Genomic DNA, 22572 nt, shown 5'->3' with positions numbered 1-22572 from the left:
GCTTTTAAAGTATCGCAACCCTCTGCTTGCAGGCTTCCCATGGACCACTGTGGGAAATAGCATTCAGGATTAGATAGAGACCTTTGGCATGATAACACTCTTGTGCTCTTGCTTTCGCTGTTACAGACCAGCACAACTACCCCTTCCAAATCTATCTTCAGGAATGAAGAACAATGTTGTTGTCCTACAACTCCCATCACTGCTGAGCACTGGCCATGCTGGTCCAACAGAAGCCATCAAGGCTAGAACTAGGGAAATGGATCTCTGGGCAGAGCTGTCCCATGTTGCGAGTCAGACCACTGTCCCATCTGGCTTTGGATGGTATGGTGCACTGGAGACAAAACATTTTTCTTATAGCTGTTACAGCCATAACAAGAGGCTTTTGGACACGTTGTTCACCTGGGTCTGGGCTGGCTGGAGTCTTCTGCCTCTTCCATCCTTGCGCTCTTCAACACAAAACACAGGAAGGGCTACAAGGTCATCAATATAATTCTGGAAACTAAGAGCATCCATGAGTCTCTGAGGAGGGATCATTCTGACATCTTTGCCAAGCCCTGCATAGGTCATGCGAGGCCAGTTGTTCTCCTGCCTGACAGCATGATGGGAATAGCATGGAAAGAAACCCTGGAATTGGTCCATTGGCCCTGCCATGGTTGTGGGGACAATGATTTACATGAGAGATCCCACAATTGCTACAGAGGAATTAAAACTTGAACAGCATTAAGGAAAGAGGTCGAAGCATGACTCTAGGCACCTGTCTGTTAAAAATGTATGCCCCATTTCTCTCTCCCACCTGGGCATCTGGTACACAATACTTTTTTAAAAATGAACAAATGTGAGATGTTCAGAACATTGTGTTTCTTTAAAAGTAGAACAGCAGAGCTCCCCACCACCACCAAAATATAGCCAAGGAATAGGAATTCAGCCATCAGATGTGCTAAAACGATATGGCTTTTTACCTGGCCTCTGAAGGAGAGAGGCCAACTAAGGCTGCCATAAGAATGCAAGAAGAGCCTGCTGATCTATCTAGTCCGGCAGCCTGTTCTCACAGTGCCCAGTCAGAGAACTGTGGGAAGCCCACAGGCAGGACCTAAGCGCAACAACACTTGCCTCTCCTGAAGTTTTCAGCAACTGGTATTCAGAATCATACTGCCTTCTGCTGTGGAGGTTAGAACACAGCCATCAGGGTTAGTAGCCAGAGAGTCCTGAGGCATATGGTTCCGTAGTCCAGTGATCCAAAAGGGACCATTTAATCTCACTATCACAAAGCCACCTACCACATCTCTGTCAGAAGTGGAAGGAAGTATGATCTCCATCAAAGGTCTGAATAGCAACCTCCCCCTGCTCCCAACACTCACATTTTTTAAATATTGGTGTATTGTTGCTGTTGGGGTTTTAAAGTATGCATTCTTTGTTGCTATTTCAGGAAGGAGTTTTTCTGATCGTGGAATGCTCCCTCCCGTGTGCTGTTACGGGGGTTCTCCTGTTCCTCCAGAGTGGATTTGAGGGAGGCACTAAGAGTGGGTAGGGAAGGAGGAAAGCCCTATTGCGCTAGCAGGAGTCCTTGCGATGGGTTCTGCTAGCACGCCAAGTTATTTCAATTTGGACCACTTCTGTTGTTTTATTTATTAATTTGCATTCATTATTGCTGTTAGCTACTGCGGGCATGATTCATGGGGAGATGGGGTATAAATCTTCCTCCTACATAAAGTATTTGCACTCGAGTCTAGCAAACCAGTCAGGACTTGGGAGAGAATAAGGCAGGGGTCAGCAAACTTTTTCAGCAGGGGGCTGGTCCACTGTCCCTCAGACCTTGTGGGGGCCAGACTATATTTTTTTGGGGGGGAGAACAAATTCCTATGCCCCACAAATAACCCAGAGATACATTTTAAATAAAAGGACACATTCTACTCATGTAAAAACACGCTGATTCCTGGACCGTCCGCTGGCTGGATTTAGAAGGCGATTGGGCCGGATCCGGCCCCCGGGCCTTAGTTTGCCTATCCATGGAATAAGGCAATATGTTTATGGCCAATGTGTGGAAACTGATCTACCGTGTGGCTGGAGGAAAGAGGAGAGAATGAATTTTATTATCTTCCAATGCATGCAAAAACAATTATACCGCTTAGCGGTAATGATGGCCGTGGAAGTGAATAATGACAGGCTGAAATGAAAGTAAGTGTGTGAGAGACACAGAACACAAATGTGCCCACAGCTGCAATTTCAGTGCCATCGCCATCTCATCAGCACAGGCAAGGGTGGGTGTGTATGTGTGTGTGTGTGTGTGTGTGTGTGTGTGTGTGTGTGGTGTTGATGCCTCTTCCAGCCTGCTTCAGATTTTGCACATGCAAAGTCAGTCCTGGCACCGAGACTCATTTGGTGGGGAGGGGAGGGTCAGTTCTTGGATCCCTTCTAGGCACTGATCCTGTATCCAGTAAGGATTGGAATCTAGTTGCAGTGGAACCTGCCAGATGGATGCCTTTGTTCAGATAATAGCTTCCACTGGGCAGTTAAGTGCTCCCATCAGCACCTCAAAGAGGTGTAGCAATTGCTACAACTATCTGACATTGTCCTTCGTCCCCTTGCCTAGCTGGTTAGCAGAGGGGAAAACAATATGGAGATGGATCCAAGCTCTGTGCTGGACCCAAATCCATGACTAATGGAGAAGCACGATCTTTTGTGATGTAAATTGCCCTGAGCCGCTGACCTGTTGTTGTTGCTGTTTAGTCGTTTAGTCGTGTCCGACTCTTCGTGACTCCATGGACCAGAGCACGCCAGGCACTCCTGTCTTCCACTGCCTCCTACAGTTTGGTCAAACTCATGCTGGTAGCTTCGAGAACACTATCCAACCATCTCGTCCTCTGTCGTCCCCTTCTCCTTGTGCCCTCCATCTTTCCCAACATCAGGGTCTTTTCTAGGGAGTCTTCTCTTCTCATGAGGTGGCCTACATGGTGGCAAGTCAGTATGTCAAGTCCGAAGTTCAAAGTCTGGGGGTCAATACACACAAGCAAACTCCAAAGGTCAGGAAACACAGTCCAGGGTCAGTCCAAGTAAGCCAAGTCTGAAGCCCAGCAGTCAGAATACAGTCCAGTGTCAAACCCATAGAGGTCCAGGAGCAGCCAAGCCAAGGTCCATCAGATGGGCAGTTGAGCAGACACAGCATCTCAGCTCTGCTTCCCTTTGGTACTTTGCATGCTGATTGCAGCATCTGGGTTTGACAAGGCAGGTGACCCTCACCTGTTCTGAGCCTGCTCCATCTGAGGAATCACACCCCTCCTCCCAGAACTAGCAAGCCCCACCTGGCCAGCTAGGGAGCTGGGCTGTGGGGCCCTTGCCTGCCTCAGCCTCCTAGAGCGCCCCTTGTGTGTTCGTGGAGACAGAGGCCCCTCTGTTTCTGGTGATGGGTCTTAGTTCTCTGGTTCCTGTGCACTGACTTCCATCCCCCCCATCTTCCGTCACTCTATGAGTACTTCCTTCCCCACCCCTTGCTTGCCCCAGTGTGTCTCAGTCCTGGCTACACCCTTCGCTGGGATCCTCCTCCTCCTCCCCATCATCCTGCTAGTTCATGACATTAATGCTGTGCGCCTCTCCATCATATGCTTAGGTTGTATATGTGGGTAAATAAAACCATATATCCTGATGACACCACAGCCTCTGGTGACCTTGATTCCCAGAAAACCAAGCCCTGGCTAAGTGCTTAGTCTCTCGCCACTTGGAGACTGAGTTAGCACATAAGAATAAAAATAAAATGCTACTTACAGAGTTTGCTTACACTGTATAAGAAGACTTAGACCCATCAAACCTGAGATACTGCATTATTGAAAACTGATCCCCCAGTCAGCTGCCATTTTGAGCCTTAGACTATTAGCAATGCCTCCCTACTTTAATTTCAGCCAAGGGACCCTTTGCTTATGCTAAGTTTTGTGTTTGTGTCGCAAAGTGGTATAGGGAAGCTGCCTTCAAATATCCAAAGAGCTGTCATGCAGAAGATGGAGGAGACTTGTTGCTACAGAGAGCAGGATTAGACACAATGGATGAAAATGGCAATAGAGCAGAAGCTTCCTAATGGCAAGAACAGTTTTGCAGTGGGGGAAAAAAGCCTCAGGAGCATAACATTGCAACGGAACATGGCAAGTTGCCTTAGATTGAGCCAGATCATTTGCCCATCTAGCTCAGTCCCATCTGCGCTCACTGGCAGGGAGCATTCTCAGCCCCACCTGGAGATGCTAGGGATTGAACCCAGGGCAAAGCTGATGTTTAACCACTGAGATATATGGCCTTCCCTTGGAGGTTGTGGGCAGTCCTTGACTGGAGGCTAAATGGTCATCTGCTAGTGATGCTGTAGCTGCATCCTGCATTGTATCCTTTTCCATTGAGCAAGGGCTTGGGGGATATTCCTTCCACAATCCCTTCTGTTAAAATTCTATGCAGAAACCAGCCTCTTAGTGTAACTTGGCCATTGCTCTGCAATGGTAACGCTAGTCTTCAGTAATTCTTTTCTGTTCCATTCTTATTGTTTATTCTTTACTTCCTTATAGTTTTTGGACTGCCCCATTAGTTTTGCTCCCCCAGGTTACAAAGCAGAAAGACCTCACCCCGATTGCTTTCTTCCCAAGGCTTTTCTCCACAAAACCTGCCAGTCACTGCCCTAGTTTCCATCTTGAAAGCAAAGGCATCTCCTGGGGACGGCTTCTGCTGGATAAACCACAGTTAGAACCTGAACCCCCATAGCAGACAAAGAGAAATGCATGAACCTGTAGGTGGAGGCAAGGAGGAGGTGAATCTGAAGAACAGCATCTATATATCACATCTTCTAAAACAGCTAACCTTTTCTTCAGGCTGAGGGCTAATGTGGTCCCATGGGCGAATCTACAGGAGCTGCATGTCAAAGTGTGTGTGTCTGACGTTTCAGAGTGTGTGTAGTCAATGTCTAGAATCTGGATGTTGCCTTGTTCTGATTATCGTGCACTCAGCTGCCAGCTGGCCACTTATTTTAGACCATCAGTAATGGAGGTCAAGTAAAAGCTATATTATGCTGGATGCTGCTGCATCATTATGCAATGTAGAAAAGTTTTAATGGCCGGGTCATTGATTGAAATAATGGGTGCAATAATGGATATAATGGGCAGGTCAGTGGAATGCCAGTCACACCCACCTGCCTAAAATCAAAACTGATTTGTTCATCCTGAGCCTGACATTTGTTTTGTTTTACTTATTTACAATACGATATACATAACTGCATTAATGATAGACCACCACCACGTTGCAGATACAGTGACCATCTAAGTACACAAATCATAAACGATAAGGTAATAATACAAGGCTTCCAGATGCCCCAGTACCTATCCACGCTAAATCGATGCCTCTATGAAATATATTTGAATGTAATAAATTCTTCCAGGCATTGTTTAATGCCTCCTTTTGAAAAAGAAAAGCACATGGTGTACAATAAAACCCTTGGAACATCACACAATTATAAAATCATAAAATGCAGAATTCATTACCAACAAATCAATTCTCTAAAAAATGATGGGCAAAGAAAAACATTTTCAATAAAAGATGAGAGATCAGAATTGTAGGTGTTGGTTTGAGTTCAGTAGGAATAGTGTTCCAGATGGCAGCTGCAACTACACTAAAAGCCTTAGCTCACGTACAAACTAAAGAAATATAATCTAAATGCGGGATGGTCAGGAGGGCTTCTTTCGATGAGCACAGAGATTTGGTCGGCATACAAAGGACAAGATATTCAGGTTACCTGGTCCTAGGCCAAAGGTGAGGTGCTTTTCTTTCTTTCTTTCTTTCTTTCTTTCTTTCTTTCTTTCTTTCTTTCTTTCTTTCTTCTTCTTCTTCTTCTTCTTCTTCTTCTTCTTCTTCTTCTTCTTCTTCTTCTTCTTCTTCTTCTTCTTTTTTTTGGCTCCATGGACCAGATCCTTGTCAGGATCAGGCTTGTTAACAGGTGGGCAGGATCTCTTTGGCACACCTGGCTCAAGCAGGATCACTTTCCCTTTGCATCAACTATTGGGGGAGAGGAATTCCTGCACAGTGTTGAGCTCGGGTGTGTGAAAGAGCTCTCTACGTGGAGGTCTCTGGCATGCCTAGACCAAGGAGGACCAGCACTGGCTAACATGAAGGAGGAGCAATCCTGCTTAGCGCTGGGTCCCTGCTCTGTGCAGTGCTCCAAAGGTTCCCAACAACCAGCTGGTTGTCAGGCTTTTGGCAAGCCCTGCCCTTATCTGTATGATGTTGGTTGTGGGGCAGGTCAACGTGAATTGCCCAAGATGGTCTCATGGTCCTGGAGGGCCAAGCTTGGCATGTGGGCTACAGATTTCCCACCCCTGTTCTGAGCCATCTATGGCTTTACACACTAGCAGTTCAAGGCACAGTAGAGGGTCAGAAAGTTGAATTTGGTCTAGTTTGCATTATGTGCATTTGATGCAAGTGTCGTGTTTCTGTGTGTTGGCTTCTGCAGCCCCGTGAGACTTGCTCAGCCTGAGATTCTCCTAAAGACACCATAAATCTCTAGCATTCTCTTAGTGTGTTTTCTTAAGTGCCTCCAGGAAAGCTCCTTATTGCTCAGTTCAAAACAGTGGGTGGAATTCAGTGTAGTGCTAAGGAGATCATTCAGTTAGTGCATTCATTTATGCTTGTCCAATGGAACCACCTTCCCTCTTCTCCTGCAGCATGCTGTTCCAGGAGATTTCCCAACCCTCCAGAGTGGATTTGGGAGATACTTGGGGGGGACGACAACCCCCTTGTACTAGCGAGAGCCCTTCCTCTGCCTTCTGCTAGCGGAACAAGGTAAGTTAATCTGGCTCCATATGTTATCACCGGGGGTGTGTGTGTGGAAATAGCAATAGGGTTTGCAGGGAAACAAGACCAATGTAAAGTCTTCCTGCATTCATGCTTCATTCTTCTCTGTTAATTGTTCAGCCTACTTAGACCCTGTGTACTCTGCATCTAGCATTACTGACCTCCGATGAGTGAAGAGAACACATGTACCCACTGGCTGAGGCTCAGTTTTGCTTAATCAGCATATTCCTTCCTTCAAATGTCCTAAAATGCCTGAAGACAGAGAGGCAACAGAGTCTTGTGGCAAAACTCCAAAGGAGTTGGCATACGATAATCTAGGACAAAAGGAAGTAGAATATTTTCTAAAACTACATATACCTTGCCCAGTTCTGTGGGAGATTGAGGCAGTAGGCAGTGAACAGGCAAGGTCTGGTCAAGAGGAGAGCATTCAGGACCTTGGACAGCTCAAAGAAGCCCTAATGAGGCAAAAGAAGTTGTCTCTGCAAAGAGCTACAGCCAACTTATATAGGCTGACCAGACCTACCATGTGGGAGACTCTGGAGAAGCTGGCTGACTGGTTAAAAGGACTTCACCTTAAGCCGCCACTGTTGCTGTTGATAAATTTGTACATCACTCTTCATTTGTAGATCTCAGGGCAGTGCACAACATAAAAATACAAGATCAAAACCCCAACATACATAATAAAAACAAAAAAATAAACCAATGATGTCCCCACCCCCAAGTTGAATCTTACTTATGAGACAGCATCTGAGAGCAACCACCTTCCTTAGGGGAAAGCCATAACCCTGTCCTCACTGCCACTATGTGCCCCCAGCATTCCTCACCAGAGAGGACTTCTTAATGGTGGGTCTGACCCTGCATCTTGGGGAAATGGAGTTTCAGAGGCACAGTATGCTTGAAAATGTTCGAGAATTAAGGCACAGCTTCCAATTGACTACAGGAGCTTCCTGCACTCAGTCAGAAGGTGCGGAAACTGCATCAGACGTTCAGCTTCCAAACAACGTTCACAGACTGGAACACTTACTTCCGGGTTTGCGGGATTTGGGAGCCAAAATGTCCAAGTTCCAGGGCATTCGAAAACCAAGGTATGACTGTATATAAAATTTCCTTGAGGAATCAAGAATCCCTTACCCCTGACAGATGTGTGCTGATTTTGTTTTTATTTTTAATAGATCAACTTGCTTTGAACACTTGGCCTTTATTGACAGTTTTAATGTATATTTTATATAAAGTGCATATATGCTTTTTACCATTAAGCAGGGCACACATTTAGTTACATAAATCAAAATGAAATAAACAGTGATGGCAGTAAGGCTGAACCAAACCTTGTTCTCAGTGGTACAGCACACACTTAACCACATGTCAGAGTCAGAGAACATGCAATACTCATGTCAGAAGGCCGGGGGTCAGAAGGATGGTCAGGATCATGATTCAGCTAGTGTTCCATGAACTAGTGTGACCTTCTCCAAACAGGTGCCCTCCAGATGTTTTGATCTACAACCCCCATCATTCCTGACCACAGCCCATGCTGGCTGGAGCTGTTGAAAGATGTATCCAAAACATCTGGAGGACACCAAGTTGGGGAAATCCACACTCCTGGATACAACTGGGAAACACTGGCCTGCGAACGCTCCAGTTGGAGAACACCCTTTACCAAAGGTGTCATGGGCTTTGAAGATGCTCGAACTAAGGATGAACTTATGGAAGACAGTCTTTCTCAGCTACAAGTGATCGCCAAAGAAGAAGACTCTTGGATCTGCCGGGCTGTGTACTTCATCCCTCAGTTGCTGCCTGGAAGTTCATGGTGGAACAACCTCCACAGATACAGTCTCAGGCTTAAAATCTTCTGTACAGCTACTCTCCTGCTCAGTCTTAGGGCTTTTGATTGTTAATACAGCTGTACAGCTCCCCTGCTTGGTTGAGAAGGCCAACATGGGACAACTGGAAAGCTTTATCATTTATTGATCTGAGGACTCAATAAAAAACTTACAGCCTGCTAAGAAACAAATGATTACATGTATTTTAAACTTGGGAGAGGCATTGCTTTGAGAGCTTACTCTGAGAAAGTCAGAGTTAAATGATCTGCGTGAGAAGAGAGTGATTCTTTGGAGGATTTAATCAAGTGGGATATCCCAACGACTAATCCATTGACTCAAGTGTCAATTGTGTGTTCTATTTCAGGGTGTACTAAGGCCACAATGCATTTGGCTCCGCTAATTGATTATCCTATGGAGCCTTGGGAAGAAAAGCCCTGGATTTCATAGGCAGCCGTTCCAGACGATGAGCAAAATGGATGGATTACGCTACGCTTTCTGATGAGCTCTGCAGAGAAGCAAGAAGCCTATAGGTGTTGGTTATGCACTTATTTATTTAAGAGTGGGCTTTTTTTTAACCCACCCTTCCTTCCCAATCCATCCAAGGGCAGGGCACAATAAGAACCAAGCTAAAAGCATGAGTAGAGTTCTATCAAAATAAAATAGGAGGACTGGTTGTCATGAACCCTGGGGAGCTGTCACAGCATAGCACAACATAGCTGTCACATAGCTTTTTTTGTGGGAAATTTGCTTATTCCAGTGCTGTTTCCCACTGCTTCCTGCAGCTATCCCGGATTGTTAGATATCCCGTAGACTGTCCCTGGGACAGGTGAGACTGCTGATTCCTTATTTTTGAGGCTGCTGATCCCTTATTTTCAAATCTGAAAGTTGACAGCTATGTGTCACAGTTGGCTTGGGTTGGCCTGCTCTGACAGAGGAAGAAACAGAAGAGGGAGGAATAGTAAGCTCCCAGCTGTGAAGGTGGCACCTGGTTCTAGGCAACAAGGCTGCATCCTCCTGCCTGGGCTCCTATTCAGCCTCTGCTGCCTTCTGTTCAGCCTCTCCACTTAGCTGATCAAAGTCTTCCCTGGCCACCACTGAGGCTTCCCACTCTGCAGGAAGGTCGTGGTTGGGAAGCCGGCATCTCTACTCCCTCTTCCCACCTCCTCCAACCCAGATATTGCATTTCTATCCCACCTTTCCTCCAAGGAACTCAGGCTGGTGTACATGGTTCTCTTCCTCCTCATTTTCATCCTTATGACAATGCTGCAAGGTAAGTTAAGCTGGACCAAGGTCACCCAGTGAGTGGGTGGGGATTTGAACCCTGGTCTCCCAGGTCCTGGTCCAACACTCTAACCACTATGCCACACTGGCTCTTAAGCCCTCGCAGTTTCTTTCTTCTGTGTTAGAGCTGGTCAACCCAGTCCCAATCCTGGCAGAACTGCAGGGCACATGTCAGCCTTATAAGCCACCACAAATTATGTTGGAAGCCACCCAGAGTGGCTGGGGCAACCCAGTCAGATGAGCAGGATACAAGGAAGAAGAAGAAGAAGAAGAAGAAGAAGAAGAAGAAGAAGAAGAAGAAGAAGAAGAAGCAGCAGCAGCAGCTCTTCAAGGGCAGCCCTATATAAAGTGCATTACAGTAGTCTATCTGGCAGGTTACCAGTACATGGACCACTGTGGCAAGGCTATCCATGTCCAGCTGCAGCTGCTTAAAAGCACTCTTTTTCATTGAGACTATTTGCTCCTCCAGAGACAATGAGGGACCTAGGACCAGTCCCGACCCTGACTATCTACATCTTATTTCAAGAGAATTGCAACCTCATCTATAACAGGACTTCTGCCTAATTCCTGAACGTGGAGACAGCACACTCAGGATTTAGTCTCAACTTAATGCTCTGTATCCAGCTAACAAAGCACTGGTCCATCAATAGCCAGGAACTGCTAGCTTCACTAACTCAGGCACTCGGTCCCGGCATTATTACACAGTCTTTCCGAAGATGAAACAATCATCTTGGTTTATTGTGTTGAGGAACAGAGACCTGAGATGGGGAGCCAGCCATTTGGGTTACCATGGCTGCAGAGAGATATTTATTTTGGTCTGTGTCACAAGCCGGCATGGAGTAAACATATGCAAATGAGCCTGCCACTTGAATGTGAGCTGGAGATGAAAGCAATTAAAAGGAACTGGGAAATTCCATAATCCCTTTGATACCTGGGAAATCTTAGGGGAGCATGAAAGGCCCCTATCCATTATCTCAGCGACACTGCAGCAGCTGTTGAGAATAATGTGCAGCCATGCTCTATCAAGCTGGGTAAGCAGTGAATGGGGTTAGGGGGAGCCACAAGGGATAGGGAAGAGGAGCTTCTGCCTTCAAAGCAACGCCCATTTGCCTCCGGTAAAAGCAGCTAGGAGATGAGGCACTTGGCAATATTGACACAAGGAAAAGGGCGGAGATCATGATCACAAGCACACCGTCTTGAGTACTTTCAGTGAGTCCCATAATTTTCAATGGGTCATAAGTGCAACTAACATCACCTGGATCCAACCCATTGAGCAATATCCATTGTTAGTCATGACTCAGAGTAAACGCATTGAAGTCAATGGACATTCTGAGTATGATGTAGTTTCATGGCGGAGAGGGCTATCAATAGCTATTAGCTGTGATGTCTGTACTCTGCTTCCACAACCGGAGGCAGTGATGCTTCTGAATATCAGTTACTGGAAGCCCCAGGACCAAACAATCATAGAATTGTAGAGTTGGAAGGAACTCCAGGGGTCATCTAGTCCAACCCCCTGCAATGCAGGAATCTCAGCTAAAGCATCCATGGCATATGACCATCCAATCTCTGCTTAAAAACCTCCAAGGAAGGAGAGTCCACTGTCAAACAGCTCTTACTGTCAGAAAGCATTCCCTGATATTTAGTCAGAATCTTTTTTCTTGTAACTTGAAGCCATTGGTTCGAGTCCTACCTTCAAGAGCAGGAGAAAACAAGCTTGTTCCCTTGTCCATGTGACAGCCCTCAAGATATCTGAAGATGGCTGCCATATCTGCTCTCATTCTCCTCTTTTCCAGGCTAAACATACCCAGCTCCTTCAACCATTCCTCATAAGGCTTGGTTTCCAGGCTCTTGAGTATCTTGGTTGCCGTCCTCTGCACACGTTCCAGCTTGTCAGCATCCTTCTTAAATTGAGGCACCCAGAATTAGACACAGTATTCTGGGAAGGGAGCTTGCTCTTGCGCTCAAATCCTGCTTAGGGGTTTTCCACTGTGAGAACAGGATGCTGGACTAGATGGGCCATTGGCCTGATGCATCAGGATCTTCTTATGTTCAGTTCACTATCACCCATTGTGCCTTTGGGACCAAACTCTACTTTACATTGTTGTTAAGCTGCCTCGTGAATCTAGATGGACAAGCAGGCGGGGGATTAATACTGTAAAAAGACAAACAAACAAATACCGACCACCCATTGTTAATTTCCAAACTAGCTGCAGACTAGGGCCGGGATTTGATTTCCTATGCTTTGGTTATTGTTTTGGAGTGGGCGGATGTTAGTGTGAGGCTTGCATGCAAGTCGTCTTGCATCTTTCATAAGCTGCCAACCTGATTTCACGGGGACTTAGAGGCATGCTCTCCCAGGAGTTGTCCCCAGAACATCTTGATGCTTGGGATGTGCTAATGTTTGCTTTGTATTTATCCATTATCAGATCTCTGGGCAATGACATCTGCACAGCCTCCCATCTGTCAAATATCTTCAGCATGGAGGTGCTCTTTCCCTTAGCAGTGGGGTGGAATATCTTCCCCATTTGACAGGTGTTTAATTTCAAGGAACTGCCAGACAAAAAATAAAAATAAAAACCCAGCTTGTCTAGTACCCATAACCTGTGGTAGATCTTCTGGGACTAATGTTGATGGACTGTCCACTGTCGTCCGTCCCCCCCGTCCCCCAGCCCATCTCCTTGGAGCATTCAGTGTGGATTTGAAGACTCGGTTGCTGTTTTACAACAGCAGCTAAATAAACCCCTCTTGTCTGGTTCGCAGATTCATTTCTATGTTGCTCAGGAGGGTTGTCAACACTAGTTTGAAACGAGCCAGATTTAGATGGGGTGATTTCAAGGGGGTAGTCGAAAGGGGGACATGGCCATCTGTCATCCCCCCCCCTCTTCAGCTCAGCCTCTGCACTAGACAACAGGCATTTATTTGTTTTTTAAATGTGAATTTGTATTCCTTGTGGGCTGCCGAGATGCTGCAAACAACTCATTGAGGCAAACTAGGGATGGGGGAGGAATTTGACTCAGTTCACACTGAAAGGCGAATCCGTCTCATTTGCGCTTTAAGGCAGTGATGAGTGAATCAAAAGGAAAAGTCGCATGTCTCCAAATTTTGCAATGTTGTTCTCCAGCCAAGGAAGTCAAGCAATGTGTATGCTAGCAGAAATGCATGTATTGGTGAAAATACTGCAAGAAATTGATTATTTTGTGTATAATTGCACACCCAAATGTGTGCACTAAGAGAAATTCACACTAAAATGCTGATGAGTTTTCATCAAAAGCCTGGGAGAATGTCTGCAAACAGCATCCTGAACCCACAGCGTCCAACCAGATGTGGATGGGAAGCCAGAAAGCTGGACATGAGCCCAACAGCACTCAATGAATCAATGCTCTGAGTTTCTATAATACAGCTTCCAATGTTCCTTTGCACATGAGCTACCTACATTTTTACCACACTCTGTTAGCTCAGTATAACTAGGCATGGTGTGTCATTGCAGTTCCTGTGGCTTTTTAGGAGAATTAAGGAATGGGACATGGGTGGCGCTGTGGGTTAAACCACAGAGCCTAGGGCTTGCCGATCCGAAGGTCGGCAGTTCGAATCCCCGCAACGGGGTGAGCTCCTGTTGCTCGGTCCCAGCTCCTGCCAACCTAGCAGTTCAAAAGCACATCAAAGTGCAAGTAGATAAATAGGTACTGCTCCTGTGGGAAGGTAAACGGCGTTTCTGTGTGCTGCTCTGATTCGCCAGAAGCGGCTTAGTCATGTTGGCCAAATGACCCGGAAGCTGTACGCCGGCTCCCTCAGCCAATAAAGCGAGATGAGCGCCGCAACCCCAGAGTCGGTCACGACTGGACCTAACGGTCAGGGGTCCCTTTACATTTACCTTACCATAACAGTATAGAACAGAGGCTCCCTCCAGATCTTGCTGGGCTCTCAGTTCTCATCATTCTGGACCATTGTCCATTCGGACTGAGACTGATGGGAATTATACCCCAGCCACATTGGGAGGGCATCGTGCCAAGACTCCCAGGAATAGGAGGATCTGCCATCATCACTGTGGAGCTCGGAGGATGTGGACTTCGCCATACAGTGGACCTGCAGTTTGCACAGCCACTCTGCATGCTCTTGAGTTAAGAGTTGCCCACTTACAGGTCAATGGCACCAAGTCTTCAGAGCTAACTGGAGCGACGTACTTCAGATGATTCAAAACAGGCACAGAGTTAACGAGTGACCATGTGTAATTATTGTTAGGTGACGAGGCCTCTTGGCTAGGGAGACAAGGATGCTGATTGAGCTGAATGGCCAGACAAGCTCCAAAGGGCAGGGCGTATCGATTGGTCTGAGTTTTCCTGATGGATGGAGCATCTCTGCTGGGAGCGCTTTCTCCATAATGATTAAATGCATCCAGGCCAGACAAACAAGACAGTTCAGCTGTTCTTCGCAAGGCGAGTGGGCAGGAGGGCGACACGCTTATGGTCCAAAATGGTCTTAACTGAAACACAGCAAGTTGCAGTGGAAGATGGAGCCCTACCTCAGCCAAAGCCTTATTGAACAGATCCATTTTTAAAGCCTACAGTAGATTCTTAAATATGATGATGCTTGGTGCCTACCTCATTTCAGACGGTCATGGCTTCCAGAGGGCTGCAGCTGCAACACTAAGGCTGTGAGCACAACAAGTGTTTGTGTTGCCTCTGGTGTGCTCTCTTCTTCAGTTAGTGAAGCAGTGTACAGGAGCATAGGAAGGGGGGCAGTGGGGGCGGACCGCCCTCATTGTCCACACTGAGGGGGGTGACATTCGGCGCACCGCCCGCCTGCCCGCCCACGATTCCCAAGCCTACCCCGAGCCATCGGGGTAAGCGGGGGAGCTCCGCCACTTTGCTGGCAGCATTCCCCCCTTCCCCCTTCGTTTTGACAGCTTGGGGAAGGCTTGGGAGCCACGGGCAGGTGGTGCACTGAATGTCTGCCATGGGTGGCTTGCTCCGCCCCCATGTCTCGCTCCGCCCCTATGGGTGGCTTGCTCCGCCCCCAGCTGCAGGGCACGTGCGCTGCTCTGGGCACCCGAGCGGCTATCCAGCACCTGGGAGGCACCCTCTGTGCCACACACCCCTTGGGAGTGTTCCCGCCCTTGGCAGTGTGGGCATATGTTCCGCCACTGGCTGTGTACCTGACATTAACCACAATCAACATCTACCTTGCAGTTTCCAGAGAAATGCTGCATTTGGATAATAATAAATTTTTATTTATACCTCGCCCTCCCCGGTTCAGAACACCGGGCTCAGGACGGCTAGCAACAAATTTAAAACACTTAATTGATGCTACAAAAAACAGCATAAAATACGATCTAAAACATAAATTACAATAAAATCAAAAATCAATTTAGGGCTGAAATCCATCCAATAAACATTAGATGATCACCAGGGATATCTGGCTGAATTAGTCCTCTTTGGGCCAGGTAGGAGACCAGGGGAGAATTAGCTCCCAGAGCAGGTAATCTTCATAAAAAGGGGAGGGAAGGAAGGGGAATAAAAGATCAGGCTAAGTTCAAATTGAAAGCCAGGCGGAATAGTTCTGTCTATGTCCCCCGCCCCCTACAACCACCTTCGATTCGATTTGAAAACATAAGCTGTACGCAAACTTTCACATCCTTGTTCCAACCACTGGTGTGGACAGAAAGCAGGCGGCTTGGAAAGGCAGCATCTCACCATGCCACTATGTACAATGATATGCAAAGGCAATTTGAAACATGGCAAAAGAAAAGGACCTTGTTGCCTGCCCGGATGTTATTAGCCCAGAGATAGAAAGAAGATAAGGGCCATAGCAGAGAAGAGTGGCAGGTTAAGTTGATGGATTATGCCGAAATGGCAAAAATGACCCGAAGAATCAGAAAAAAGGAAGACCAAAATCTTAATAAGGAATGGGGAAAATTTATAATTTATCTTAAAAACCATTGTAAACAGTTAAAACCATTCGTAGGATTGGAATAACACTTGTAGTTTCATGGTTAATTTTGGATATAATGAAGAGGTAAAAGGTTTGGATTATTGTAGAAGATGCAGGAGGAAATGACTAACAATAGGAGCCACAAAGGGGAGGTGGGAAGTGCAGGAGATTCTTTGGAATCTTATTTTTATGTTGGATATGTGTTTGAAAAACTTTAATTTGAAAAACCCAATAAAAAAATTTATATATAAAAATAATAGTAATAAAATGTTAACGGGACCAGAAAAAAGAGAAAAAGAAGAAGAAAAGAGACCTCACTGCATTTTAATTCAGCCTGAAACTCTATTCCTCCTGTATAGATTTAGCAGAGGTCTGGGGCATGCAGTGCTTGCAGAAGTGTCCCATCTGAGGAGTGCATTCGTCAGGCAGAGATGATGCAAGCTGGTCATGCAGGGCACATGGCGCCCGAGTCCAGCTGGCCTTGTGGAGGGAGGTGCATCATGGGAGGCCAAATTGACATGAAGTTAGCGGGCCGACAACCTCTTCAAGTAGCAAGCAGATAAGCCCAGGCTGCCTCTTCAAGAGGCATCTCTATGCGACACAGACGGTTTTTATGTAGATCCCTGGACAGATTTAATTTATAGCGGAAAATCTCTTAAGCAAATGCCTCCTTTCAAAGAATAAAGCTGTTTAAGAAAACAATTTTCTTTGCTCCAGGATTACGCACCGAACAGTTTGCTGCTGTAATGCCTTGGAGATTTCCTGGGCTGCTGTTTAGGATGACAGCCAAAGCATATCTCTGCTCCCAGCCTGCTGCCTCCTAGATTCCACCCCCCTCCCTCCGCTCCAAGCCTGAGAAAGGAGAAGCTGCATTTGAAAACAGAGAAACTAGAAGATGGGGAAGAAGGGGGCCCATTATGCTGAGGAACCGGTGGTCCCCTGGAGGGTTTGATAAGGGGGGAAAGGAACACTGTTTAGAAATCCTTCAAGAACTGAAATGATAAGCAAATAGTCTAATCCTCCTTTTATCAGCTCCGCACTCCATCTCCCACAATTGCCCCAGCGCTAAACTAATGCATGGCATTCACACGTTATTCAGGGAAGTCATGTCAAAATGGCTCCCCGTACTGGAAGCTGAAATTTTGCCATTACTTTTTAAAGTGCTTCATACATTCATTACATAAATAACTGTGTGTGTGAGAGAGAGGGGGGGGGAGGGAGATGCACAGTCTACTCTGTAATCATCAGAACCAATACAGACCCTCCAAGTGTCCCTATTTTCCAGGAACTCTCCCAGATTTACAGAAGCCACCCCGGTTTCTGATCTGATCCTGGCATTCCCCAATTTTTCCTTAGGACGTCCCTATTTTTATTGGAGAAATGTTGGAGGGTATGGAGTTATGCAACCCCTGAGCCAAGGAGATAAGGTAACTATACAATCTTTAGAAGACACCTGAAGGCAAAGCTGTACATTTGTTTTAATGTTTAATGTTTTATTATGTTTTTATACATTTTGGAAGCTGCCCAGAGTGTCTGGGGCAACCCAGTCAGATGTGTGGGGTATTATTATTATTATTATTATTATTATTATTATTATTATTATTATTATTGAATAGGGGGTCCCTATTTTCATTAGGGCACAAGGAGAAGGGGACAACAGAGGACGAGATGGTTGGACAGTGTTCTCGAAGCTACCAGCATGAGTTTGACCAAACAGCGGGAAGCAGTGGAAGACAGGAGTGCCTGGCGTGCTCTGGTCCATGGAGTCACGAAGAGTCGGACACGACTAAACAACTAAACAGCAGCAACAACAATTTTCATTAGAGAAATGTTGGAGGGTATGCCAGTAAGGGTTTTGACATTGGGTCCAAAGGTCTTTACCCTTCTGCCCTAAAGCCTCTGAGCCTCCCCCGCCCCCTGCCCTGCCCTCTTGGTCTTGAGTTGGCTAGGGTGCTTACAGTATGTTTCTGTCTCTCAAAAAGTACATAGAGCTGGAGGCAGAAGTTGGAAAAAGTAACACATTTTCCATTTACCTTTTCAGCTCTGTGTGCTTTTCGAAGCTCATATTAATGTCACCTTTCCTCACAGGGGAACTGCTCCAACTCATTGTTCATTTTGATTCCCCATTTTTGTACTTTTTCCAGCTCTACAACAAGATTCTAGCAAGGCACACACACACACACACACACACACACAGAGAGAGAGAGAGAGAGAGAGAGAGAGAAGGAAAAGGGTCATAGCTCAGTGGTGGAGCATCTACTCTGCAAGCAGGTTCAAATCCCAGCATATCCAAGATGGAAAATACTGAGCAAGATAGTCCAATGGTCTGACTCTGTATAGGGCAGACTCCTAAGTTCCTAATAAGGGCAGTTATCAGGGACCACCCCTGATCAATAGGAGAATCTGGAGCTTATGGAGCAGACCACCTTTGTCTAGGCCCTGCCAGGGCTGTGATGGTGCTGAGCGCACTCTGAGCACCACCCTTCCCGTGATTCTTTCATCTCGAAGCGGCTTTTTCTTGCTCTGCAGTTAATTACTCTGGCGGTCCCTGACTGGGTGATTTAATTAATAAGATGCACACCGCTCGCATTTATTGTTCGGCTGTTATGTTTTTATATTGGGTAATTACTTGTAAAGGCAGCTGCCTTGCAAGGGCACCCTAGCAAATGAAGGTTTTGGTCTCGAGGGCTTCCTTCCGGTGGCAAGGCTAATAAAGCAGGATGAGGCTGCAGGAAGGGCTTAATATTTCACGTGTGCTTTAACTCCCACCTCTGAGTGCATAAAGGGAGCAGCAACGACCACAAGGCTGGATATTCCTGAGGATAAAAACTGGCACTATAAAAATGATCAGTCCCTCCCTTCCTCTCCAACACAAATCACTTTTGGGTGGAAAATAAAAAGGGCTGCTGTGATGAGAAATCATAGATAGTGCCATTTTTGCTGGGCCTTTAGGGATGTGGTCAAGGTGTTGGATGGTTGCAGCACCTGCTATAGAGACTGATTGCGGGTGGCGCTGTGGTCTAAACCACTGAGCCTCTTGGGCTTCCTGATTGCAAGGTTGGCAGTTCGAATCCCCATGACGGGGTGAGCTCCCGTTGCTCTGTCCAAGCTCCTGCCAACCTAGCAGTTCGAAAGCATACCAGTGTAAGTAGATAAATAGGTACCACTGCGGCAGGAAGCTAAACGGCGTTTCTGTGCGCTCTGGTTTCTGTTACGGTGTTCCCTTGCACCAGAAGCGGTTTAGTCATTCTGGCCATATGACCCGGAAAGCTGTCTGTGGACAAACGCCAGGTCCCTCAGCCTGAAAGTGAGATGAGCGTCGCAACCCCATAGTCACCTTTGACTGGACTTAACTGCCCAGGGGTCCTTTACCTTTTACCTATAGAGACTGATACAGGAGAGGCATGTTTAAATGCAGCTGGGGCAGATGAAGGCATCCAGTTGTGCTGCTGCAGATGCACCATCACATTTCTTCTCTCTGCTCTCCCCCCAGCAGCCATTTCTCCTCACTTTATTGACCGGGTCTGTCTGGCTTAAGGCAGGCAGAAGCTGACTAGTGAGACACAATGATCTGATCTCTCCCACTGACAGAGGCAACCCGTAGCTCTTGTACCTTACGCCAATCAGGTTGAGCTTATGACTTGAAACTACTGCCTCCCATGTTGTTTTTGCAGTGTTAGCAGCACTGAAGTGGCCTCTATGGGGTGCAAGCTTGGGCAATGTGTATGGAGGTCCTAGGCTGCCCAGACAACAGGACCGCCCCTCCCCCCCTGATGTGGTCCAAAGGAAAGGAAAGCAAAACATTTGGCATCAGCTTGGCTGCAGGAGTTGCTGGGAGGAGGTGTGTGAGATGCCATCCAACCAACTTAGGGACTCCAGATTTGTGTTTGCAAAGGCTTGAGAGCATAAACAAGGCTTTTAATGGGCACTGATACATCACCAGTGTTGGCGCCTGCCTGAGCCTGGGTTGCCCAATCTGCCTTTCAAAGGTATCCAAGTTGGCAGCCATCACTACATCTTTGTAGCATCAAGTTCCTTTTTTGGTTCTGTCCTGAATCTTCCACCATACTGCTTGTAGTGGCTGGTGCTGGTCCTTTTATTTTGAGTGCAGGAACATATGCCCCTCCATGTGGGAAATGAGAGACATTGACTTTGTCAGAGGTGTGTGTGTGGTTTGGGAGCTGCATGGTCAGGGAAAAAACAACACTGTCCAGGGTTGTAAAGACCGCGGAGAGAATAATTGGGTGCACTCTTCCCACCTTGGATCAAATCTATGCTTCCAGGTGTCATAAGAAAGCTGCAGAGATAGTGCAGGATAGTGCACACCCCGGAAATGATCTCTTTCAGCTTCTGCCTTCTGAAAGAAGGTACAGGTTTATAAAGATGAGGACTAGCTGCCTGAGAAACAGTTTCTATCCAAATGCGCTTTTGGTTTTAAATGCAGTGTAAGGTAGTCTCTATGGGAGTATATTGTATTTAATTATGGGGTATCAGAGTTTTTAGGGAGTTAACCAGGCTGGGATAGCTGAGATAGCAGGTGTGGTGGTTTTTGAATGTCTGATGTAGATTTTTTCAATTTCATTGTTCTGTATGGGACAATGACAATAAAGATTATCATATCGTATGGTTGCATGAGTCAAAGCCATCACAAACTGAGCTCCTCACCTCTACCAGTAACCTTACCATTCCACCAGACTGCCTCAGTGGGACAGGTAGGAAACAGGCCTCATTCCATCAGCTTTGCTGAAAAAGCAGCTTTATCAGTCACCTCCTACTTCTGAACTGTGCCAGATGCCCATTAAAAGAACTGTTTAAGGATTGGTGCCTGAGTTTGATTCCCCCCCTTCCTTCCCTGCCCCTTTCCCTTTGTGAGTCTTTTTTCTCTCTGATTGTAAGCCCACAGACAGGGACTGTCATGTTTCAATTGATTGAATGTAAGTCTTTCGGCTGACAAGTGAGGTACAAATGCTCAAACCATGGGTAGGCAAACTAAGGCCAGGGGGCCGGATCCGGCCCAATCGCCTTCTAAATCCGGCCCATGGACAGTCCGGGAATCAGCGTGTTTTTACATGAGTAGAATGTGTGCTTTTATTTAAAATGCATCTCTGGGTTATTTGTGGGGCATAGGAATTCATTCATTATTATTTTTTTCAAAATACAGTCCGGCCCCCCACAAGTTCTGAGGGACAGTGGCCTGGCCCCCTGCTGAAAAAGTTTGCTGTCCTCTGTAAACTAAACTAAACTAACTAACTAAGTAAGTAAGTAACTAACTAACTAACTAACTAACTAACTAACTAACTAACTAACTAACTAACCTGTCTCTCTGTCCACTGTCTCCACACTCTGCGTAATGCTATTTTGTCATGCCACCTGCTTTAAAACAAACCGCATAGCCCTAAGCTCAGAATTCAGGCCAGACTTCGTCTGATACAAATCAAGAATTGCCGTATGACTCACTTAAGCCTCATTGATCTCAACGGATCTGTACTAAGCATGACTAAATCCAGAACTGGCCCATCATCATTGTTAATCATCTGAATCAGTGCTTACAAGTCCCTCCAATAAATACACAGCCTTCCTTGGGGACAGCCCAAGGCAATTTGGCACTGGAGGCGAACTGCAAAATGGCACATCCCCCACCGGGGAAGAAGGGGCAAGTGAAGATCTACATCAGGAACAATTGGGGGGGGGTAAAAGATCTACATTGGAACGAGGGTGGGAGACCAGCAGCACCTCCTATTCACCAGGAGGTTGCTGTAGAGATGGCATTGTGGGATCTGCTTGGGGGGAGTGGCAGTGGCGGCGGCATCAGCACTCCTTGGAGACCAGATCTTTTGCCCCTGTGGATCCTGCCACCCGAGGCAGTTGCGTCATGGGTGAGCCAGTCCTGGCCTTCCTTGATTTTCAGCTAGCTGCACCCTGAAGTGGCCCAGCCCAGAGTCATCGCCTCTGTGAGAATTAGGCCACTGCCTCTGTTGTGCAGTCCCAACGGCGCAGCTGCCAAAATCCAAGTGCAGATTGGTGTAGCCACACGCAAATGCGCTCCAAGCGACCTCTGCTCTCCTTTGTTACCAGTATTGCTTACTGACATGAAAATCTTCTATGCAGCCAGAAAGCTTCGGCATATCTGGGTGACACTGTCATCTCTAATTAACATCAATCAGATTCCCAGCCTTTTCCCTTATTAGTCTCGAGCTGCATGGGGCATCTTCAGTGCACATGTCAGTCATCACTGATCAACAAACAAGATCTCTCCTTATAATCCACACCCCTCATTTCCCTTAGGATGCTTCTTAGAGGGGAAAGATAGGATATAGCTTTGGTGGCGGTCATAAAACCGTGATGCAAATATTCATTCTTTTCCGGCGGAGGGAGCTGGTGATCTTGCAGAGACCTTTGTCTCACTGTGGACCGGTGCGGCACGATGGGCTATAGACACAATTTTTTCCCAGTGCCCTCCCTGCTGTCGTGAAACACTCTGGTACTCTGGGGACTTGCAGGCAAAGAAACAGGCTGGATGATGACAAGAGCGCAGGTGGCATAAATCTCATTCTTGAGACTGATCGAACACTGGCTAGAGCGCATAATTGCATCTACCATGTGGTAGCGAGGACAGCAAAGGCAGCACTTTACTGCTTCTATTGCACCCTCAAGTACCCATCTAGGGTAACTCTTCAGGGTGGTTCAGGGCTTACTGTTCCTGTAGGACACACCATTGGACCCCTCTAAATCCTGT

This window comes from Podarcis raffonei, chromosome 8, assembly GCF_027172205.1.
Source record: "Podarcis raffonei isolate rPodRaf1 chromosome 8, rPodRaf1.pri, whole genome shotgun sequence".
NCBI classification, from domain to species: Eukaryota; Metazoa; Chordata; class Lepidosauria; order Squamata; family Lacertidae; genus Podarcis; species Podarcis raffonei.
The sequence above is the reverse complement of the archived record's forward strand: the minus strand, read 5'-3'. Positions refer to the sequence as shown.